The sequence below is a fragment of the Camelus bactrianus genome, chromosome 25 (assembly GCF_048773025.1).
Source record: "Camelus bactrianus isolate YW-2024 breed Bactrian camel chromosome 25, ASM4877302v1, whole genome shotgun sequence".
NCBI classification, from domain to species: domain Eukaryota; kingdom Metazoa; phylum Chordata; class Mammalia; order Artiodactyla; family Camelidae; genus Camelus; species Camelus bactrianus.
The window spans coordinates 9,242,746-9,264,156 of NC_133563.1; the positions used below are offsets into that span (position 1 = coordinate 9,242,746).

The window sequence follows — 21,411 nt, forward strand, 5'->3', positions numbered from 1 at the left end:
ACTCAGAGAAACACTTACTAATGCTTCCCAGTTTATTATAAAGGATACAGGTAAAAGCCAGGTGAAGAGGTATGTAGTGTGAGGTCTGGTAGTGTCCAGAGCACAGGGGCTTCTGACCCCAGAGAACTGGGGTGCACCACCCTCCCAGCACATGGATGCATTCACCAACCCAGATGCTCATCAAAATCTTGTTCAAGAGTTTTTATAGCAGCTAAATTGCAGCTCCCCCCTCCCCGTACCACCTACTTCTCCTTCCCAGAGGTCAGTGGGTAGGACTGAAAATTCCAACCTTGTAGCCACTTGGTCTTTCTGATGACCAGCCCCCTCCTGAGGCGCCCCACTTGAAGGCACTTCGTTTGCATAAACTCTGATGTACTCAAAGGGGCTCCTTATGAATAACAAAAGACACTCCTATCACTCAGGAAATTCCAAGGGTTTTAAGATTTTTGTGCCAGGAACTGGGGACAAAGATCAAATATATTTCTTATTATACCACACATGGTTAAACAATAAATACCAACAAGAGCAGAATAGAAGGCTTTAGCAGGGCTCCTGTGTACACTTCCACGGCTAAAGCCATCCCTTGCTCGGTTTTGCTCCTCTTCTGGGCCACGGTGCCCTCTGTCTGCAGCCCTGCTCTCACCCACTTATGTCCTGGGTCCAAAGGGCCAAGCCCACCTGCTGGGAGCTGGGGTGGCGGGGGTGGGATGCCCAAGATTCACCCGCACCCTGGGACCGGATGTTGGAACCAGAGTAAAAAGTTCCTGGCTGAGACAGACCTATCCTCCGCAGACCCAGGCTGACCCTCCCTGGTTTGGCGTCTCCCGCAGCTCGCCTGGCTGTGCGGATCTGGAACCTCTTCTCCCTGGGGCCGGCGTGTTCTCCACCTGGGGCTTACGTAACAGTGTTAGTTGACACCACTGTGTGCTGAGCCTTGTTCCGAGCACTTTAATTATATTAATTTATTTTATATTTCACACTGCCCTATGCAGTGTGTATAATTATTGTTACCCCTACTTAGTCGAAAACTGAGGCCCCGAGAAGCTAAGTAATTCATTTGAGGTCACGCAATGTCTGAATGGCAGAGCTGAGAAACCTACGCGTTAACGTGAGGCAGGTAAGTAGGCAGACCCTGAAGTAAGACTGACTGTCGCTCCACGGGACCTTGGGCAGTTTGCTCAGCTCAGCTTCTCTGAGCCTCGCTCGGTCTCCTCAGCTGTGAAGCTCTCAGTATAGTCTTAAGACCCTCCCTCAGCCCCCTTGTCGGCCTACGCTCTCCTCCCAGGTCATCCCATCCAGTCCTGGGGATTTAGAGTCATCTACCTGCTGACGATTCTAAAAGTCAGGCCTTCGGGCTGCCTCTCTCCCTGGAACTCCTGCCTCTTGAACATTCACAATGGAAGGCTCGTTTGCACCTCAAATTTAGCAAACTGGAACTTGCTTTCCCTCACCAAATTCCTTCCTCTCTCGGTCCTGATCTCAGTGCACAGAACCACCACTCATCCAGGAGCTCAGGCTGAAGCTCTGGGATCTGAATTGCATTCCTCTTTCATCCGCCCCAGAGCCAGTCCTCTGTTAAGTCCTATTGGCTCAACTTCCAAAATATATCCTCAATGCTGGTCATTTTTACTGTTTGTACGGCCACAGCTGTGGTCCCCACCTGGAGTCTCTGGCCCGGATCCCTACCCGGTCTTCTAATGGGTCTCCCTTACTCCACCCTTGCTCCGTCCCCATAAATAGATCGTTTTCACGTCCCTGCTTAAAACCCTCCTGTGGTTTCCCACATCTCCAGGACAAAACCCAAGCTCCTGTCCATGGTCTACACGATCCTACTTAACCTGGCCTCTGCTTCCTCCTCCAAACCGTCCTTCCTTCTTGTCCTGTGACAGCAGGCTGCTCACCTAATCTGTTCCCTGCTGGATCCCCAGAGCCTAGGACAGTGCCTGGCACACAGCAGGAGATTGCTCTACATTTACCTGTTGAAGGAATGAATGAATGACTGCGTCACTGACCTTTCTCTCCCCAAACCCCCCATGCTGCTTCCTGCCCCAGGGCAGTGGTACCTGTGTCCCTCTGCTTGTAGTACACTTCCCCACGCCCCCTGACCACCCCTCCCCAGCCTCCAGGAGATGACTGGTTTCAGCTTCTCAGAGATACCTCCAGGAAGCGCTGGGTGAATCAGCGCCCTTCTCCACAGATCTCCACCCCTGTTACATACTCAATTCTTCAGAGCCTGCATCAGCATCTGAAATTACCTTCTCTATTTGCTTAGATTTTATTGCCTGTCTCCTCCACGAGAATGTGTCTCAGTGATAAGGACTTTGTCCATCTCTTCACTGCTCCACCCCGGCACCTACATCAGGGCTTGACACGTAGTCCGCTCAGTTGTGAACTGACTGATGAACACTTAAGGTTGTTATGAGAATTAAACATGTATTAAAACAACCCCCTTTGGAAAGCTGGCAGTATCTTTTTTTTAATTTTTTTTTTGGGGGGGGAGGTAATTAGGGTTTTTTTGATTTATTTTTAATGGAGGTACTGGGGATTGAACCCAGGACCTTGTGCATGATAGGCACTCACTCTACCACTGAGCTATACTTCCCCACTGGGCAGTTTCTAATAAAGCTAAGCTTATACTTACAAGGACCAGCTGTTTGACCCTGAGGTGTATACTCAGGAGAAATGAGTCCATACATTCAGAAAACCCCTTGTGTGAAAATGCTCACAGCAGCCTTAATCACAATAGTCAGAACTGGAAATAACCTAAATATCCACCAATAAGGGAACTGACAAGCTGTGGTCTATTCATACAAAGAAATAAGAAGGGCTTAACATGGATGAATCTCACAGACAAAGCATTGATCAAAAGAAGCCACACACAAAAAGGACACACTGTGTGATTCTATTTATATGACATTCAAGAGCAGAGGAAACTAATCCGGTTGTGCCCAGTGACCCCTGTCCAGCGCTGCTCACGGGCCAGAGTGACGCATGCAGCTTTTTTCTGGGAGGAGGAAGTGAGGCAAACTCAGTAAGGACGGGGAGGGATTTGCTTTGACAAAGGTGCAGGGTCAGTGCCGATCCTGCGGGTGGAAAGAATGCCATCGGCCTCGGTCACTTTGGAAAGCCATGTGCAAGGCCACCCTGGCCAGCAAAGGTTTGTGGAACAGCTGGAAAAACACAGAACTTTCAAAGAACACCAAAGAGGATGCTGCCGATTCACACGGGAATCAAATCTCGAAATGTAAAACACACGAGGAGGGTGACCCCAGCAGTGACCGTTGCTGCGGAAGGTGGCTTCCTGCCCAGCTTGGGGGAGGGACGTGAGGGGGCTGGCCTGGGCGGGGTGGCAGCAGACTTTTTTCCTGAGCCTTGTCTGCAGGGCTGCACGGGAGGAGACGTCCTTCCATTTAGCAGTGGAGCAAAGCCTCTTCCGGGGCCCTTTTCCCTTCATCTGAAACTATGCGAAGTGTGAGCAAAACAGGAAGAGGCCAGCAAGACATTTACTTAATAACCAAAAGATCGACATTACGTTTGTCATAAAAGCCCCCAGAGGCGGCACACACAATGGCAAAGGCCGTCTGTCCATCCCTCCCCCGGCGTCCACCCTGCAGCCGATTCCCCCATCACTCATCTGTCGTCTGGCCGGAATGACTTCAGCTGGTTGGGAAACACCGAGACCAAAATTAACTGCTCAGTGTGTCACCAGAAACTTGTGAAACCTGAAGTGAGCTGAATTCAGAAAACATGCAATGACAGGGCCCCAGAAATAAACCCCAGAGCACGAGCTCCTCCAGGAACCGGATGTGCCGGGGACGAACTGCTGGATTTTGCCGTTCATTCCGTTCATGACACACAGGTATTTACTGTGGTTTGTCTCCTCAAATGCATTTTGTTCCAACTGACTTAAAAGATTCTTCACTTTCTGGAAGGTAGGGAATGGGTTTTATTGTTCTCAATAATGTCCAGTGTGAAAAAGGAATTTGGTGTGTACCATTCAGAACAGGTGGGTACGCATACTCTAGATTCCATGTGGAATTCTAATCATCTTTCGGTTTAGGAGAAAAAAAAATGCATTCCTCTGAGAGCTCCTTCAACCTTAAGATAAGCAAGTAAGGGAGATGAGACATCCAAAGTTCAAGGAAATGGAAACTTTGATTTCAGTTTGAATTGAAATGCTGTGTCGTCAATACTGAAGAGTGGCAGTAATGTTAGAAAATGACCCTGGAGCAGAAATCAGTCATCTGTGGGCGGGGCAAGGGGTCTGTGACTAAGCGGCTCCAGAGAATGAAGAACCTATAATTCCATCCAGACAGCCAAGGGACAGACCAAGGGACAGACCAGGCAGCACCTCAGCCAAGCAATCACCTCCTCACTTACAGTGGTTAAAAGACGTGAAGACAAGGCTCCATCAAGCCCAGATCTCACAGGTTATGAATAAATGGCTGAGGCAAATCACGCTGACAATAAATTATATCAACCAAGAGGAAGTGTAACTAGCCTTATTTAATTGAGGATGTATATAGATCTTTTTTTTCTGCTCAGTCCTCTTAGATCTTTGAGGGGCTTGCTCTGTCTCCCTGCCAAACGTTTCTGGGGAGTTGTCAATCAAGGTTTCTGCCACAGGGATAGGTCTGCACCCCAGCCCTCAGCAACAGTGGTCAGAATAAAAAGGATGAGGAGACCCAAGCAGGGCAGATCCATTGATATGTGGATGCTGGGCGAAAGAAGCTCTGTTATTTTAACATTGTTTTCTGCTGAGATTGTTATGGAAGGATAGACATGGAAGCCATGGGGGGAATGGCTTTCTGTAGAATGAAACAGGCAGAGAGCAGCAAAAGTCAGTGAAGGGAGATCCCGGCAGTGGTTCTCAGCCGGGGCTGCCAGCTGACGTCACCTGCGGAGCTTTTGAAGCTACTGATGTCTGAGTCCAGCCCCAGGGATTTTTATTTGATTGGCCAGGGATGCAGCCTGGGCCTTGGAACTTTCAAAACTCCTCTGAATGATTCTGACGGGCCGCCAAGGATACGAACCGCTTGTGTAGAAGCACCACATCCGATCCCCGAGGTCTTGATCCCAGCAGCAACTTCTGATTCTGTGACCCACCCCAGTACCCTCCGCTGCCAAGGACTTTCCTTGCCTTGCTTAATTCAGTTTGAATTGAATTTCTGTCATTTGCAACCCAAAGAAATCTAATCAAAAATGGAAAAAGATTCTGTCATCATAGCTACTGTTCAGCATGGGTGATGTGCTAGGCACTGCTCCAAGTGCTTTCCTTACATTAACTCTGTAAACTCAGTCCTTACAACTAAACTATTACTGTCCCCATTTTACAGATGAGGAGATGAGTCATCAAAAGATGAAGGGACTTGCCAAAATGAACACAGCTTGTAAAAGCAGAGCTGGACTGTGAACCTAGAAACTTCTTTAACCATCTCACCTCAAGGTGGAACCAAGAAAAGACACCAGTTCTCTGAATGAAGCCCAGAAAGGGGGTCTCCAGTGTAAATATGAGTGGTTTTATTGGGAAGAAGCTTTTGGCTGTAATAACAGAAAACCCCAACCCCAGCGGCTTGCACAATCATTTAACACATCAGGAGGAAAGGCGATGGGGCAGTTCTGGGGTTGGCGGATTCAGTGGCTCATTTTAAGTTATAGGGTACCCCGCTCCTTTCCACGTTTCTGCTGTGCCTGCTCTGCGTACTGGCCTCTTCCTCAGGCTGGCTCTCCTGACGACAGCAAGACAGCTGCCGTCCCCAGATGACACACCCTCATAGAACCACCACAGGCAGAGGAAAGTACTGTTTATGCACCCGTGTTTCTTGTTATCACGTAGGAACACTGTGCCAAAGGCCATCACTAGAATTCCCCTTGTGTTTCATCACAGGACAGGGGGACGGGTGCACAAGGGATCATTTGGATCTGTGCTTTTCAACTGGGGCATTTTCCATTGTTTCCATGATTCAAGGAGGGCCATGACCATTGCTGGGTAGAGACGTCAAGATGGGAGATGGAGAAGGACCCACAATCTGTGGGGCTCCCATTCCTAGGACCTGCACGAGTTTGGAACATCTTCACACAGGTGAAGAAACGGTTCAAAATATCTGAGCTAAAACATAACTCTTTTTTGCTTTTAATCTATAAACCCAAAGCATTTGTTAAATGCACTGTATTTTTCAGGAAAGCAATTACTGCATACATCAAGAGAACATGGAGCTTTGTTTTGTTTAGAACTTTTCCAAGAATTTGTTCCCCATTTTGGAAAATCACATTAGGAATGTCAACACCAGTCATGGGGAGGAGGGTATAGCTCAGTCGCAGAGTGCATGCTTAGCATGCACTAGGTCCCGGGTTCAATGCCCGGTACCTCTGTTAAAATAAATAGATAAACCCAATTACCACCCTCTACAAAAACAAAGCAAAACAAAAAAAGCAACACTCATGGAATGTGTGTCTCCTGCACTGCTAGCAGCCCGTTCTCAGTGACTCTGGGTATAGACCTGAGCACCTGCAACGTTATTAATTTCTTCTAGTGTCGTCCTGCTGAGCATCTGAAAGTTGAAAGACTTTTGCATTGCAAATATTGCTATTGTATTGTAAATTATTATCCTTTTAATTCTACTATGTCTTACTTAGTCACTTCAGGCAGTTGGCTTATCAACAAGAGAAATTTATTTCTGCCTGTTCTAGAGGCTGGAAATCCAAGATAAGGGTACTGGCGTGATCAGATTCGCATGTGAGTGAATGGCTATTTTCTCTTTGTATCCTCACTTGATGTAGAAATAGAACTTGGGTGTCTCTTTTATAAGGGCACCTGTCCCATCCATAAGGGTTCCACCTTTAGGACCCAAGCACCCCACAAAGACCTCCACCTCCTAATACCAGCACTTTGGGGGTTAGGATTTCAACATATGATTTTAGGGGGGCACAAACATACTGTTCATAACACTTTACAAATTGGCTATGGAATTGTTTGAAATGATGTGTACAGATAGATTACATTATCTATAAAATTCATGTCAATGTAGTAAAAAAGATGTTATAAAAATACTCTAAACAGAGGGTGTTGGCGCTGTCAGGATGACAGCCACTGTTCCAAGTGCTTGAGACAGGCGTCACTGTCATCCAGGTGGGGGGGATGGACTTCAGCAAGGCCCTCTTCCAGGTGTGATATTTTCCTTTACACTTTTCTGGCTACAAATGGGCTTGTGTTACTTTTAAAGGTAGGGAAAAGGTTATTGAAGTAAGTTATTAGAAATAGTTTTTGAATAAATGTCCATGAAGGAAATAAAAATGTGAAAAGGAAATTAAAACAGCTACAAGAAGAGTTGACTTTGGCCCCTGACAAGGCCTTAGGAGGTGTGGTCAGAAAATCAACAACAGAAGGTTCTAGAAGAGTTGATCCTGAGCTGTTATTGGCAAAGGAATCCTAGGAGAAGAACCTTTGCTGTTAGTCAGGCTTTATTCATTTACTTAATTATTCATTCAAGTAACGTTTTTGTACTAGATTCTGGGAATCCTGAGATGAGTAAGTCACCAGCCTGTCCCTGCATTCCTGTCGAGAGGCAGATACCTTAACAGTTACAAACAGTGGGAATTCAAAGGTGCAGTGGGAGAATTTGTGCAAGGGGATAAATGGGACCCAGGGGAAGGCAGGCTCTGTATCCATTTGTCCACCATTTTATCTTGAGAGGAATGGTACCCGCCTGTCTACTCTTCCCCCACACCTATTTTTGTTCTTGGGATTAACTCCATTCTTATGTTCTAACACCTGGGGGGCTTGAAAGATTCTACAAAGAAAAGCCCAAATAAACCACTTGATGCTGTCTAGCAGAATTCATGTAATTATGCTAATGTATCGCTTGATTTCTCAGGCTTTGGGGTCCAATGTAGCTAGCTGGTATTTTCCATCATACTACCACCCACCTCTAATGAAGTAATTAATTTTCTTTGTGCTCCCAAAGGGTAGACCATTAGTTGTAATTTTCCATATGGAGCCAGTGAGGGCAGAAATGTAGGGGCCTCTGGCCAAACCACAGAGTATCAGCTGTCAGGATAGAAACAGTGTCCAAAAATCTGATCATGGGGTCTGAAATATTAAGAAACTGTCACATTTGAGGGGCGAGGGGAAGAATAAACTTGACTCCATGTCAGATTTATCAAAGTCTGTTTCAAGTCTCCAGCATCTGGGGTCCCAGTAAAAGTCCACTCTGATTTGCCAATCCCTTAGGTCTCTGGGTATAAGAAAAGAGAAGGCACAGATTTGTTCTGATTAATTTCCCTCATGAGCATCAACTCTCGGTTTTCAGGGAGAGAGCAGGGACAGAACGACATAGGTAATTAAAATCTATGGGGAGAACAAACACCCAAGTGAACCAGCAATTTCCAATCCTCTTCCACCAATTTTTTTTTTTTTTTAACATTAGAGGTGCCAAGTAGCAAGGCTCAGCCCACCTTTGGGGGCTGGATCTAAGAGAACATGAAGGAATCTGAAGGCAGGCTGCTGGGTACAAGAGGAACAAGGGGAGGTCGGGGGTTGTCGTCCTTTCCGAAACTGCACGTGGGCCACTCTTGCTCTCTCTGTTGGCTTCACTTAGGAGAAGTCCCACAGCAGCACTGTTGGTTTAAACTAGGGGCTGCCAGGCAGGATTTTTGGAAAGGCCAGCTCACTTTTTGTTCGCCATTAAAAAGCAGCGCACATCCTGGTAGACAGAGGAGCCCCCTGTGTGAAATGGGTTTGCGGCGACTGCAGGCAGAAGGATGGGACGGGGCAGAAGCTGACCCCCCGGAGCAGAGGCCCTTCTCATTTGCCTCAAGTTCAGACTCGACCAGTTTGAGCTTTTGATATGACTCAGACTCAGCCCAACCTGCAACGGCCACCATTTGGACTTCCTTAGACCCAGCCCTTCCTAAAGGCCTTCCTATGGCTTCTCATTTGCCTGCTGTTCAAGGCTGTACATGACCTAAAACCCAAGTCAGCCTTTATTTCTCACCACTCCCCAAACCACACACGTCGGCCTCTGCCCAGGTTTACCCACTGGTGCTGGCATTTATCTGCGCTGCCCACCATCTTGCCTTTCGTCCTATGGTTTCTTAAACCCCCTTCTCTTGCTGAAAATGTGGCTGTTTTTTCCAAGGTCCAGCCCTTCCAGGAAAACTTTCCTGTTTCCCCAAACTCAAAGTGATCATTCTCTTACGACAGCACTTCCTCAGTACGTGTTTTATGACACTTACCACATTTTGCTTTCCATTATATCACAGCAGCTTATGTCCCTTATGACTTTACTGTTCTCCAAAATGTGGGTCAGGATCCACCAGTGAGTTTTGAAATCACTTTAGTGGGTCATGACCTGAATTTTTTAAAATGAAATAGAATAAAACAGAAGATTTTAGAGTGCATTGCATGTAAACATATTTCTCACTTTGGTTTATGGTCAAAAAGCTTGAAAGTCACTGCCTCACTTAGTAATGTTTTCAGTTTCTATGTACAGAAAGCCTCCATCCAAGCAGTTTAAATAACAAAGGATTCAGTATTTCTTATAATGAGAAGTCTGGAGGTAGGGGCAGCTCTAGGTCAGTTGATCAGTAACTTATCAACATCAAGAATGCAGATTTTTGCCATCTCTGTCATCCTTCCAGCTACCTCCCCTCATGTCTGCAAGATGGCTGCAGAAGTTCCTTGTATCACAACAAAGTCCAGAAGCAGAAAAAAAGGAGCTACTTATTCTTTGGATCTTTTTTTATCAGGAAAAAAAAAAAAGAGTTCCCAGAACTCCCCCACAACCCCCAGCAGATCTCCTTCCATTTCTCTTTGAAATAAACTGAAATGAAACAAGTGACACGCCTAGCCAAGAGTGGCAAGGAAAACCAGAATTAGTTTAGATGAGGATAAAAGCACCTTCCCTGAGCACTTGCCTGGTCAGAAAGATGGAGGAGACTGATGAACCTGAGGTAGGCAAGCAGAAGTCCCGGCCAGCCCCACACAAGCTGCAGCGGGGTAGGACCAGGGTCCCTTCCTCTTCATATTCTCTGCAAGGCTTACCGCGTAGCAAGTCTAGACAGCCACCTCAATTTCCAGTGATAAATTAAATCAATCACTTCGCCTCAAAATGTAAATATTCATGGGCTACATGGATCAAATATCCAATTTGAGATACTGGAGGCATTCTGCAGACATGATTTGCCAATATATCACTCACCAGAGGCTAGGATTTTTTCTGTCTTAATTTTTCTATTGAATTTTTAAACATGAAGGGCTAGACCAGCAACATTGTACATTGTAATATCATTTAAATAATAAAACACATATTTGTCACCATGCAGATGGCAACTGAAAATTCCACAGATGGAATTGTGGCTCTCCAGAGGAGACGTGTGACAGTGGGTGTGCAGAGACGGCTGCATCGGGGTGGAGAGACATTACGTCATCCCAGATATGGGCTTTCTTTGGGAACCTGGCAGAATTACTGCTGAATCACTCAGCTGGGCAAATTATTGGCGTGTTAGCTGTACAAAGGTCCCTGTAATTAAGCCCTTATTCCACCACTCTCCTTGGCATCTTTCTGCTTATGTTGCCATTTAAGGCCAGACGTGAAAATATGGATATGTAAAATAATCACATCTGCAAGAGTCAGTGGCTTAGAGCATGAAGCCAGTGCTGTTTCTCTTCTCTCATATGCATGCATATGTGTACATACACACACGTATCAGATAAACAACAGATTCAAAGGACTTTGACCTGCAGAAAGGCTTTTGTCTCTGAGATGGTTAGAATCTTCCTCTTTGCACACGTTAGTTAACAAATGCAAGATCCTTCCTTGATCCTGCTCAGTAGATAAGACCAGCCTTGTGAGTGCCTTGGAATTCCTGAAACTAACACAATATGGTAAATCAACTATACTTCAATTTAAAAAGAAAGAGCAACCCTTTTTTCACCTGCTGGTCCAGAGGATGCCGTGAGTGCATATGGCTGGTCTGGGGGCAGTGGGCTTGGGTTCTAACCCACTTGTTTCCTAGTTGTAAGGCTGCGTTGGGACCGGAGGGTGCTCTCTCTTCTCTGCCAGAGCCCGCCTGAAGTCCCATGTTCAGTCTCAGGGGCCTGGTTTTAGGAAGGTCCTTGGCTGGCCAGCTCAATGATGTGCTTGCAGCCAGAACACGAGGAGTCCAGAAACTACGGAGAAAGTCTGCAGAAATGGCAGTAGGAATAAATACCATCGCGTAGGGCTTTCACATACTGTGTCACGTTTGATTGGCTCCCTCTATCAAACTTATTAAGTATTTACACTCATTTTAAAGAGATTCTAGCGACCACAGACCAAAGAGATTGAGGTCGGTGCCCAGGAATATTCTTAAGTGTGTCATTTAACAGGTAGCTTGGGAAAACTTGGAGAGGAAGTGGTGATGACAGAGGACCGCGTGACTGCACCCTCGCTTCCTTTCTATAGCGTTACCTTGTAATTGATAAGAGCTAAGATGTATCGAGTGCTTTCTAGGTGTCCTGCACTATGCTAAGTGTTTCAGTGCACTTAAGCTTCAAAAAAGCCTCGAAGCGGGTGCTATTCTTATTTCAATTTACAGGTGAGGAAACTGAGCCTTCGGGAGAGAAGCAAATTTTTTCTGATTGTGGCTAGCTCCTGTTTTTCCTCCTGTTGTTTTCTTTTTTAAAGACTCAGTTCTTCAGGACTCAGCTCAAATTTTCCCAGGGAGCCTTTCCCTGTCTCCTCTCCTTCCTCTAAAGCTGTCCACTAAATAAATAAATAAATAAATAAATAAATAAATAAATAAATGAATAAATAAATAAATAAAATAAAGTTGTCCACTGCCAACCTCATGTCCTCTGTCATACCCCCCCACCCCCGTTCAGTTCATTCACAGGACATATTAGAATCCGTAGATAGATAGCTTATTTACTTACTGATTTGCTTATTTATTTTCAGTCTCTACTATTCAGATATAAGCTTGTGAGGGCAGGGACCCTGTCCTGATCATCCAATGCTAGTGTCTAGCAGGGTGTCTGGAATGTAATGGGCATTCAATACAAATTTGGCTGAATGAATGAGTATAGTCCATCAGTGGGATTTGGACCTGAGTTTGCCTAATGACATAGACAGTGTTAGCCCCTCTGCTCATGCATTTACTCATCTTTTCAGCAAGCCTTTATTAAATTATCAGAAGTGCCAGGCACTGAGGTAGGTGCTGGAGAATTAAAAGAGTGAGATACAGTCTCTGCCCTGGAAATTCTCACCTGTGAGGAATGGAGGTGGTAGTTAGGAGTGATTAAGAGGGGCTTATAAAAAAGCACAAATAAAAGTATAATATGATATGTCTTAGAACAGAATTAAGTACAAAAGGACACAGCAAGAAAAGAAGGGACCTTGGTGCCCCTGCTGGACTCAGAAGACTTCTGCAGAGCAGGTGACTTTGAACTTGACCCTGACAGAGGACTCTGGACTGTGGAGGAGAAAAGAATGTGTGCAGAGGCAAGGAGGGGAGAACTCAGGGGTACATCTGGGGACAGTGTGGAGCCTGTCCCCTGTCTTGCATTGTTGACTCTCATTTTGGTCACAGTGCCCAGTTGTTAGAAGGGCCACTGATCAAACGACCTCTCAGTGGAAACATCACAGAGAGGAATCCTGCCGAAGGTTGGGATGAGAGGGCACTAGGAGGTGGGGCTGAGTGGTCTTTAGGTGTCCCCCAATATAAGAGTGACATGACTGGGAGGAGGACTGTTTCTCTGTGGAAAGCACCAAAAAAAACCATAACCAGAGTACAACATGGAAACAGCCATGTTCCTGTCCTAAATATAGAGAATTTCCTACGGAGAGGGCTGACTATAACCAAGTGTATATTGGCTTGTAGTTTTTAAAACGTTTTCTCAAGCATTATCTCACTTGATCCTCCAATAGCCTGCTGGATATTCTGAAGCTCAGTAAGACCATTTATTATTCATTTATTTAGCCAACATTTACTGAGTGCCGAGCTCCATCCAGATGTGAGCAATGCAAGGGGGCAGAGCACAACCTCTGGCCCCAAAGCACTTGAATGCAAAGATGCAACGAGGCCACCGTGCAAAATGCCGTGATCTGCTCAGCATGGAGGAAAGTGACTGAGCCCCGGGGACGCGCGAGCAGAGCGCTGAAGTGGGGGCTAACAGCACAGGCTCCTGAGTCAGGCAGTCTTGGGTTTAAATCCCTGTCCTGTACTCTCTTGCTGCGCCACCTTGGGTAATTAAATGAGATCATTAAAAATTAATGAAATGAAATAATACGTGTGTACTAGTTAGGTTATAGGCTGGCTGCTAAAATGAAGACTCAAACAGTCACTTATCCAAGGCGGAAGTTGATTTCTCTTTCTGCTCCAGGAAGTCATCCCATATCAGGCTCTTTCCACCTGGTGGCTCTGCCAGGTCTAGAGGGTTGACCTCATCTATCTGGTCCAAGATGGCTCCTCAGCACAATACATGCTCTGTTCGGAAGCAGCTTGATACAAGAGTTTGAAGGGTATCAGCAGGACCCGATCCTCTCATTGTGGCTCCCTTCTCTGGATGTTGGCTGTGTTCCCAGGTAAGCTTTCCTGTCGTGGTTGTAGGAGGGTTTGGGCAGCTCTCAACCTCATGTGCTCTTAGCTTTCTGTCCAGTATCACCCTTCTAAGAGTCACATCAGTAACCGGCACTAATCCCAGTCAAGGGGATGGGAGAAATTGGTTAGTTAAGACCAATTAGGGCACCCTCGCAGCTGCAAGGATGAAAGTAGGGGAGGGGTGAGTCTCCACACAGAATTCTTCATACCGTTTTACCAGGAGAAGGATGAATAGATGCCAGATGGTTAAAAAAAAAAAATCCCTGGAGGCGCCCTTCTAGTTGCTAGATGGGATGCTGCCCAAATCATGAATCCAGTAAAAGCAATTAGATCTTCAAATTTACTCAGTTGAAAGAAGAAAATCCCTTATTCCTTCCTTCAATCAATTATGTGCACTTCTGGAGTACTACAATCCATAGCAGTGGTCTTTAAACTTCCCCAAAAGCCTCAATGTAGATTATGCCCCCAACAAGCACACTTCTTTCTTTGTAAGTACACACATGTGCTATTCTACTAACATGTTACTGGGGTAAAAATTGCTAGTGGCACACCATGTTCATCCTTACCCGCTTCTAGCATAGTGTTTCCTAATGGGCACACGGCATTCCAGAATAGACTACATTTCCCAGGATCCTTTGCAACTAGATGCAGTCGTATGACTAAATTCTAGGCAATGAATTGTCAGAAGCCGAAGATGCAATTTCCAGGAAGGGTCCTCAGTGGGAGGAACACGCAGTTCTTTCCTTCTTTCTCCTTCCCGCTGCCTAGAATGTGAACAGGATGGCTTGACCTTGAGCAACAGCATTGGACAATGGAATGGAAGCCACATGTTGAGGATGTTGGAGCGACCAGAAAAGACACCCCACCAGTCTGGGTGGCTTAACCTCCAGATTCTGCATGAGAGCGAAATAAACTTGTCTCTTGTTTAAGCCATTGCTGTTTTGGATATTGTCAATCTCAGCCAAATCTGATCCTACTTGATAAAATTTTATACATTATAATGCATTGCCAAAATACATATAAAAGAGAAGAGATAACAATAATTATAAATGGAAGTTCTAATATTTCTTATACCAGACGATATACAGTCTCACACACCCCTGGGGGTGCCTCACTCCACCCCCCAGCCCCCCCACCAATACCACCTCTTCATTTTAGAGACCTCTGTTCTCCTGGCCCTTGCCTTGTGGTCCCCTATAAGGTTAGTTAACGTTTGTGAGGCTGTTTGCCTCTTCTCTCTGTGTTCTTTGAGGCAGGGGCCCTGAGGCCAGCCCTCTGCCAGCTGGGGCAGAGTCTCTCCCGGCCCTGCCTGTTGCTGTCTGCTGACTCTTCTGTGTCTGTGTCTGTCATCCAGACTTTGCTTTTGCAATGGGGAGAGCAGACCAGAAAATCTGATGGAATTGACAAGATGAGATTTGATCTGAACCCAAAGAGGTAGGCAGTCTGTTATTGCCAGGGGAAAAGACCCACCTTTCCAGCCTGAGGTGCTGCAGCACAGGACTTGAGCTAACTGGCCTGGTTCTGTAGGGAAGGAGAGGGGGAAGGGAGGAGGAAAAGAGCTTTGTCCTTCTACAGCATTCTCCGAGGCCACAGTTTCTCTTCCCTGGAGGGCGATGGCTGTGGGGCCATGCCCACTGCACCACATCGGACAAGCTCAGAGTGGACCCAGTTCCTCCACTGCGAGGCTGAGGGTCACAGACCCTCATCCAGGCTGGGCCTGGGAAAGCTGACCCTGCCTGCTCTCTTTAGGATCTGGGCGAGTTCATACTCCCTCTCTCCACCCCCTTGAGGCATCTATGTTCTGATTGTATCACAGCTTCAAAATTCCCTGACTCATGCCGTCCTCAGATTTTAAAAGAGCTTATTCGAGTGGTGTAGCCTGCATGCTCCACCCTCCACTCAACTTAGAGATTCAGTATAGCACCCGTGTGTGATTGTTTGTGCACATGTGTGTGTGCATGTGGGGCAAAGGAGCCAGGGAAGGAAGGGGCTGGAGAGAGGGAGAGGGACTCCTGAAAGCAGCAGGAGAAGCACTGAAGGAAAACTTGTGCTGATGTCATTATGAAAGCAATGAATTTGTGCCCAAAGAATGGCTGGACCTTACCCCTAAAGCGGGCAGGCCAGGATGAGGAAAACCACTGGGACACGCAGGTCTGCTCAGGAAAAGTGACTGAGCTGGGGAGGAAGGCATCTCTCCCGGGCACAGTGTGAGCCGGCTGTTCTCCTACACTTCTAGGGAGTGAGCGAGGGTGGCTATCATGTGATTTGCCAGTAACCATGGCAACGAATCCTGTTCCGTGAAGTGTATGGAGAGAAATCCCACAGAAAGAGATCGCAGCACAGGACGTTGTCCTGTACCCAAGGACAGCTTGCCTCCAGCTCAGTTTGTTCTCCATCACTGCTGTGGGAATTGTTGTTGCTTTGTTGTTGAGGAAATGTCAGTATTTGCTCTCTTCTGGGCAGGAGACAGTGGCTTTTTTGGATTCTTCTCCAGATACTTGCATCCCCTACTTTGGAATGAAAGACATCTCCTACTGGAGATGAAAGACAAAAATAGCTCTCTCCGAGGGAGAGGATGCTAATGCATTCTGTGTTTGCAGAGATGGGCTTCTCTTTGTAAAACGTGCACCTCCAGGAAGTGAAGCCTGGGGGCAAGTTCCGCTCACTCCTCTGGCCACAGAGAAAGCACTGGTGAAGCTAGGGGAGTGCACACACTGCTGTCTGCCAGGAGAGGCCAGATGGGTGGTTTGTGCTGCGGGAGAGCACCCAGCAGTGAGCTGCGGGCAGCCAACGAAGCTGCGGGGTGCCGGCCACTGCAGGCGCTGGCCACTCCCCTGCTCCCAGGCTTAGTGGGAGGAAGTGCCTCTGATATTCTTCGCTGCAAACGAAGGACATAGTTATAATTTGGGGAAACACCCATTGCTAAGTGATGAAGCACACAACAGCCCAAAGTCAGCTATAGAGTGATGGGAGCACACACGGTGGCCCCTTCTCAGCTGCAGATTCCATCTGCCTTTCTGGAAACCAGCTAGTGGGCGCAGCCTTTTTAGTGGGGTGCCATCATGGTTACTGCCTTGGTGACCTTGAACAAGTCACTTCAACTCTTTGGGTGTCAGTTTCTCCATCTTTAAAAGAGGCAGAGTAATAGTTCTGCAGCCTTTCTCACTGAGTTTTTGTAACAATCAGATTTGCTCATCTAAGGGAAAGTAGTTAAAAACTACAACTCCTATGTGGTCTCATTATCCTCCTCGGTTGTCGAAGTATCTGTTCTTAAAGGATTCTGAACATTGGAATGAATAAGTAATTAGATCCAAAAGTTACGATAGTGCACAGTTACAGATGTTAACCGAGATGGGGTTTTGAGCGAATGTTTAATGAGGGCAAGGCAAACTGCATACTGCACGTGATCCTCACGACGCACCCATTGGTATGATGACAATTCCCATTTCACAGATGAGGCCCGAATTCACCTAGCCAGTGACAAGAGTCAGGATTCAAGTCCTGGCTGATCTGATTCCCCAAGTCTAGGGTCCTAACTGCTGCTGGGTCCTTTGGGGTGAGTTCATCGAAACTCTCCACGCTGTCGGAATTAAGTTAGCAGGTGGTTTTCTGTCCATTCATAGAGCAGCATGGGGTGTCTGTGTGTTTGTAAAGAGGGAGCTGCCTTCCTTCCTTATCTGGGAGGTACCCGTTCATCCCACACTGCCATGACCGTCTCTCAGGCTCCTCGTGGAAGACTCCAAGTCAGCCCAGAGGGCCGCACCTGCCCTGGCTTCAGGGGCAGCCACAGAAGCCCGATAAGTGAGCGTGCAAAGCCGGAGAAACGGAGTGGCGTGACATGGTTGTACGGTTGCAGAGTATGCAGGTAGTTAAAGGCTGGACTGCCTGGGTTCCCTCACTGCGTACTGTCTGACCTTCTGTCCTTGCCATGTTCACTCTTCCAGAGTCATTCTTGGCTTTTCTCACCCTGCTCATGGCCTCATGGCCGGAAGTCTCACCACTCTGGACCACGTGGTTGTGCTTGGCCACTGGGGAGCCCTGGCAGGTGAAGAGTGAGGCCAGGGTGCTAATGCTGCGCCTTCTTCCTCCTAGGTGGCTGTGGGCTGGGATAAGGACTCCTAGTTGTCAACAGCCCTGGGGAACTTAAACCTTGCTCGTACTTAAAAACGTCCCTTTATGAAACTCTCCTTGGTGACCCAGCTTGAGTGAGTTAATCTGTCCTCTTCTGGGACCCTGCCTATACAGTAGGGAGACAGTTCCTCCCTCCTGGGACTATTATGGGAATGAAATGAGCTTGTACGTGTAAATGAGCACGCTTGTGCTCGGCAGGGGCCAGCAGGTGAAAGCCCAATGAAGGCCTGGCCCAGTGCACCTGCAGGCACGCTCTCCAGGGTGGAGTGTGGCCAGCAACCCGCCGACTGCCTGGCAGGCTGGCTTGTCCAGCAGCCCAGCCTCCATTCTCCCCCAAGCATTGGCTGGTGTGCAGTGGGAAACAGTGCTCACTACACAAGTCCAAGTCAGTGATTCATAGGATGGGAAAAAGGAAATGGGAACATTAAGTTCATTGAAGGTGAAAATGCAAAACCAAATAAGCACATACAGCAGTTATTCCTTTATCTTAAAAGATTTATTAAGCACCTGTCATAGGCAAAATACATAGCAACGAACAATACAGACCTGGCCCCATTTTCTCCTAGAGCTTGTGCTTCATGCAGTAGGAGAGACATACAGCTAAACAAAGGATGCTGAGAACTCTTTTCCTTTTTAATTAAAAATGTGGCAGGAGGAAGAAAGGTGGTAAGGAAGGTGACTTTCAGTTGGGTACTTACCATGTGCCAGGTACCGGGTAGGCATTTTGTTTGCATTATCCCATTTAATTTCACAACATGGGGTAGAGTTAGCCTCTTTCTGCAGTGAGGAAGCTGAAAGCCGGAGAGTCTATACGATTTACCAAGGTCAGTGACCATTCAGAAAGCATTTGTAGAGCGCCTGCCAAACGCCTTGCCCTGTGCCTGCTTTCCAAGAATTTACAGGTAGCAGGAGAGACAGGTATGCTAATGGATGTTTATCAAATACATGGCATGTACTGTGATAGTGATATGTTCAAGGCAAAATGGGAGCACGGGTTGGGGGAGACTCTCAGCCTCGCATGAGATGTCAGGAAAGACTTAAGGAAGGCAAGGTCTCAAGTGAGTTCTAAAGCTGACTTGGTAATAGCCAAGTTGGGGGTAGGAGAGAGCAGGAGCCTCTCACTTGGAGGGGGCTGCAGAGCAGGAAGTGTGGACTGGGAGTGGTGGACAGGGGCCGGGCTCTGGCGGAATTTTATTTTGTATCAAGAAACACGGACTGCAAGTCCCGCAGCTTACCTTCTAGGTAAAGAGTGCAAACAGGGGAGTCACATGGTCAGATCTGGGCTGAGATAGATCATGCTGGTTCTTATATGGAGCTCAAATCTGAAGTGGCCAAGAATGGGAGCAGAAAGAGTTTTCAGGAGGCTAAATTGTCATCAAGGCAAGAAAGGCCCCAAAGGTGGTCAGAGGTCCAAGTAATGGAGAGGAAACAACTGTTTGGAGAACTACTCTTAGAGGTAGAGTCTCAGGAAGTAATGATTGATTGGTTTTGTGATGAGAGAGAGGACAGAAACTGTGGATTTCTTGTGCCCACTTCCTGCCCAATTTCATTCTAGACGGGCTGAGAGAGAGAGAAACTTCTTCCCAGTCTAGGTGGTAGATGGACAGATGGATGGATGGGTGGAAGGAGGGAGGGATGGAGGGATGGAGGGATGGATGGGTGGGTGGCAGGGCCACTGATTGAAATGGAGAATGTAGAAGAAAGAGCAGATTTGGGAGGCAGAGACATGCTGGCTATTGTCTTGTGTGTCTGGACCCTTTGCATCACTTGTCCCATGTTATTATGATAACAGACCCTAGAAGTGGAGCCGGGATCCCAAGTGGCTGTGCCAGGCTCGCTCCTGGAAACTTGATTCTATGCAGTGACCTGGTTCTCGCCGCCAGACACCAGGCTGTTCAATGATTCCTTTGATTCTAGGAACTACCTTGCAATCCTTCCAATTAATCTTTTCAACGCATAGGCTAGTCAGGATCAGTCCCTGTTGCTTACAACCAAAGAGCACTAATGAGAGATGAATTCAGCTCTGGATATGGTGGGTTTCAGGCCCATGTGACAGCCAGGTGAAGACCAGCATGTCCAGGAAATATGAATCAGATGGGGAATGGTCTGGGCTGGCGTTATGGACATATGAATCGTGGTTGAAACTAAGAATGAATCAGACGGCTGAGAGAGTGCTGGGGCGAGGACACCAGTGGGCAGCGGGCGGCATCCAGGAGAATGACAAGTAAGGGCTGAAGGAGGAAGAAATAGGACTTCAATGTTCAGAGAGAGCCCAGGAGGACCAGGAGAGCATCGTTCTATAGAGACCAGAGGACTACGAGTTTAAAGAATGAATAACTGAAGATTTCACTTGCAGGCAGGAGCAAAAGTAAACGAGGGGCTGGCTGAACTTTGACTTGACAAGCAGATTGCTGATGATCCAGGGGGCAGTACCCCTAGAGGGAGGAGTAAGGCAGAAGCCAGGCTGTGTGAGGACACAAAGCACGTGGGGAGCGAGGAAGAGGAGGCAGTGGCTCTGGGGAGCTTTAAATGAGCCACTGGAGAGGAGAAACTAGAGACAGTGAGGGGAGGGAGCATGGCCCAGGGAGGGTTTATTTTAGTGGCTCCAATCAGGATTAGCTGACTCAAAGTCCCTGCTCCTTCCATTCAAAACCTGCTTTCCTGTGCCCAGAGAGAAGGGCCGTTTGACTGGTGAAGAGAAGCTCCCGGCACAAAGAGCATTCTTTTCGGGTCGCTGGTTTTGCCTGCTGTCAGCTGCCTCAGTGAGGCCCCCCCACCGAGTGTGAGAGGGGCTGGGAGCACCCTTTGAAAAGCTGATGGAAGGACAGAAATGGGTGGAGTTCTCGTGCCCACTTCCTGCCTGATTTCAGTCTAGGCGGGCTGAAAATCAAAACAACAACTAAGTGAAGAAAATGAGGGAAAACTCCATTTGTTCTTTTACAGTCAAATTGATAACCCCCGCCCCCTCCCCCACCAAATTCAAGGGGAAAACAAAACAATCAGGAGGAAAACAAAACAAAACAAATCTCAAACCATACTGAGAATTTAATTCATACTGAAGGACAGTAACTGCCCTGTGTTAGCTGAGGAGTGTGTTCCTTCAAGGAAGGCATGGCTTGGCAGAGCCACGGTGCCAATGCTTCAGATAGACTTTTTCTTTGTATATTTATTGGCAAAGGACGGATGAAATAGAGCCAATGACAAGATTTTTTTTTTAATCATTTAAAAATTCCTTGACATTATAAAACCTTTGTATGCTCATTGAAGAAAGTTTGGAAAATACAGGAAGACCTAAAAGAGCCTGAAATCCCACCCCCAGGGATACCATCTTGGAATACTTGCTTCTTGTCTTTGAATGGAGGAGCAGGGCCAATCTGACAGCTGTTTTAATGGCCAATCCGCTAATGTCAGTTGCAAGGCTGTTCTCCGGAGCGACTCTACGGCGAGATCCTGCCCGATGTGTGAGGGGAAGGGAAAAGGATGAGAGATGAAGGGAGGAAAAGGTCTAGTTTTAACATCTGCGGCAGAAAATAGCAACAAGAGAAAGGCTGAGTATGCCCCAGAGTTACATCTGGACCCCAGATCTCCTGCCTGTAGTGTCAGGACTCTGCATCAGACAGATGGTTGTCCCATCACAGCTGTGCCGTGCTTTAAGAAACATGACATCCTACTCCCAATTTCCATGTCTGGGTAGCACTCGTA

At 47.2% G+C, this 21,411-nt stretch overlaps 1 long non-coding RNA gene and 1 other non-coding gene across 2 annotated transcripts; one reads left to right on the top strand and one right to left on the bottom strand.

The window, feature by feature from the left end:
* Positions 1-2,530: 2,530 nt before the first annotated feature.
* On the bottom strand, positions 2,531-2,602 carry TRNAD-AUC (transfer RNA aspartic acid (anticodon AUC)). Its single transcript has one exon. It is a non-coding gene; the product is annotated as a tRNA-Asp (tRNA).
* Positions 2,603-3,346: 744 nt separating this feature from the next.
* LOC123617075 (uncharacterized) lies at positions 3,347-14,505 on the top strand. Its single transcript, XR_006725147.2, has 3 exons — positions 3,347-3,859; positions 13,361-13,562; positions 14,347-14,505. It is a non-coding gene; the product is annotated as an uncharacterized LOC123617075 (long non-coding RNA).
* Positions 14,506-21,411: the final 6,906 nt, after the last annotated feature.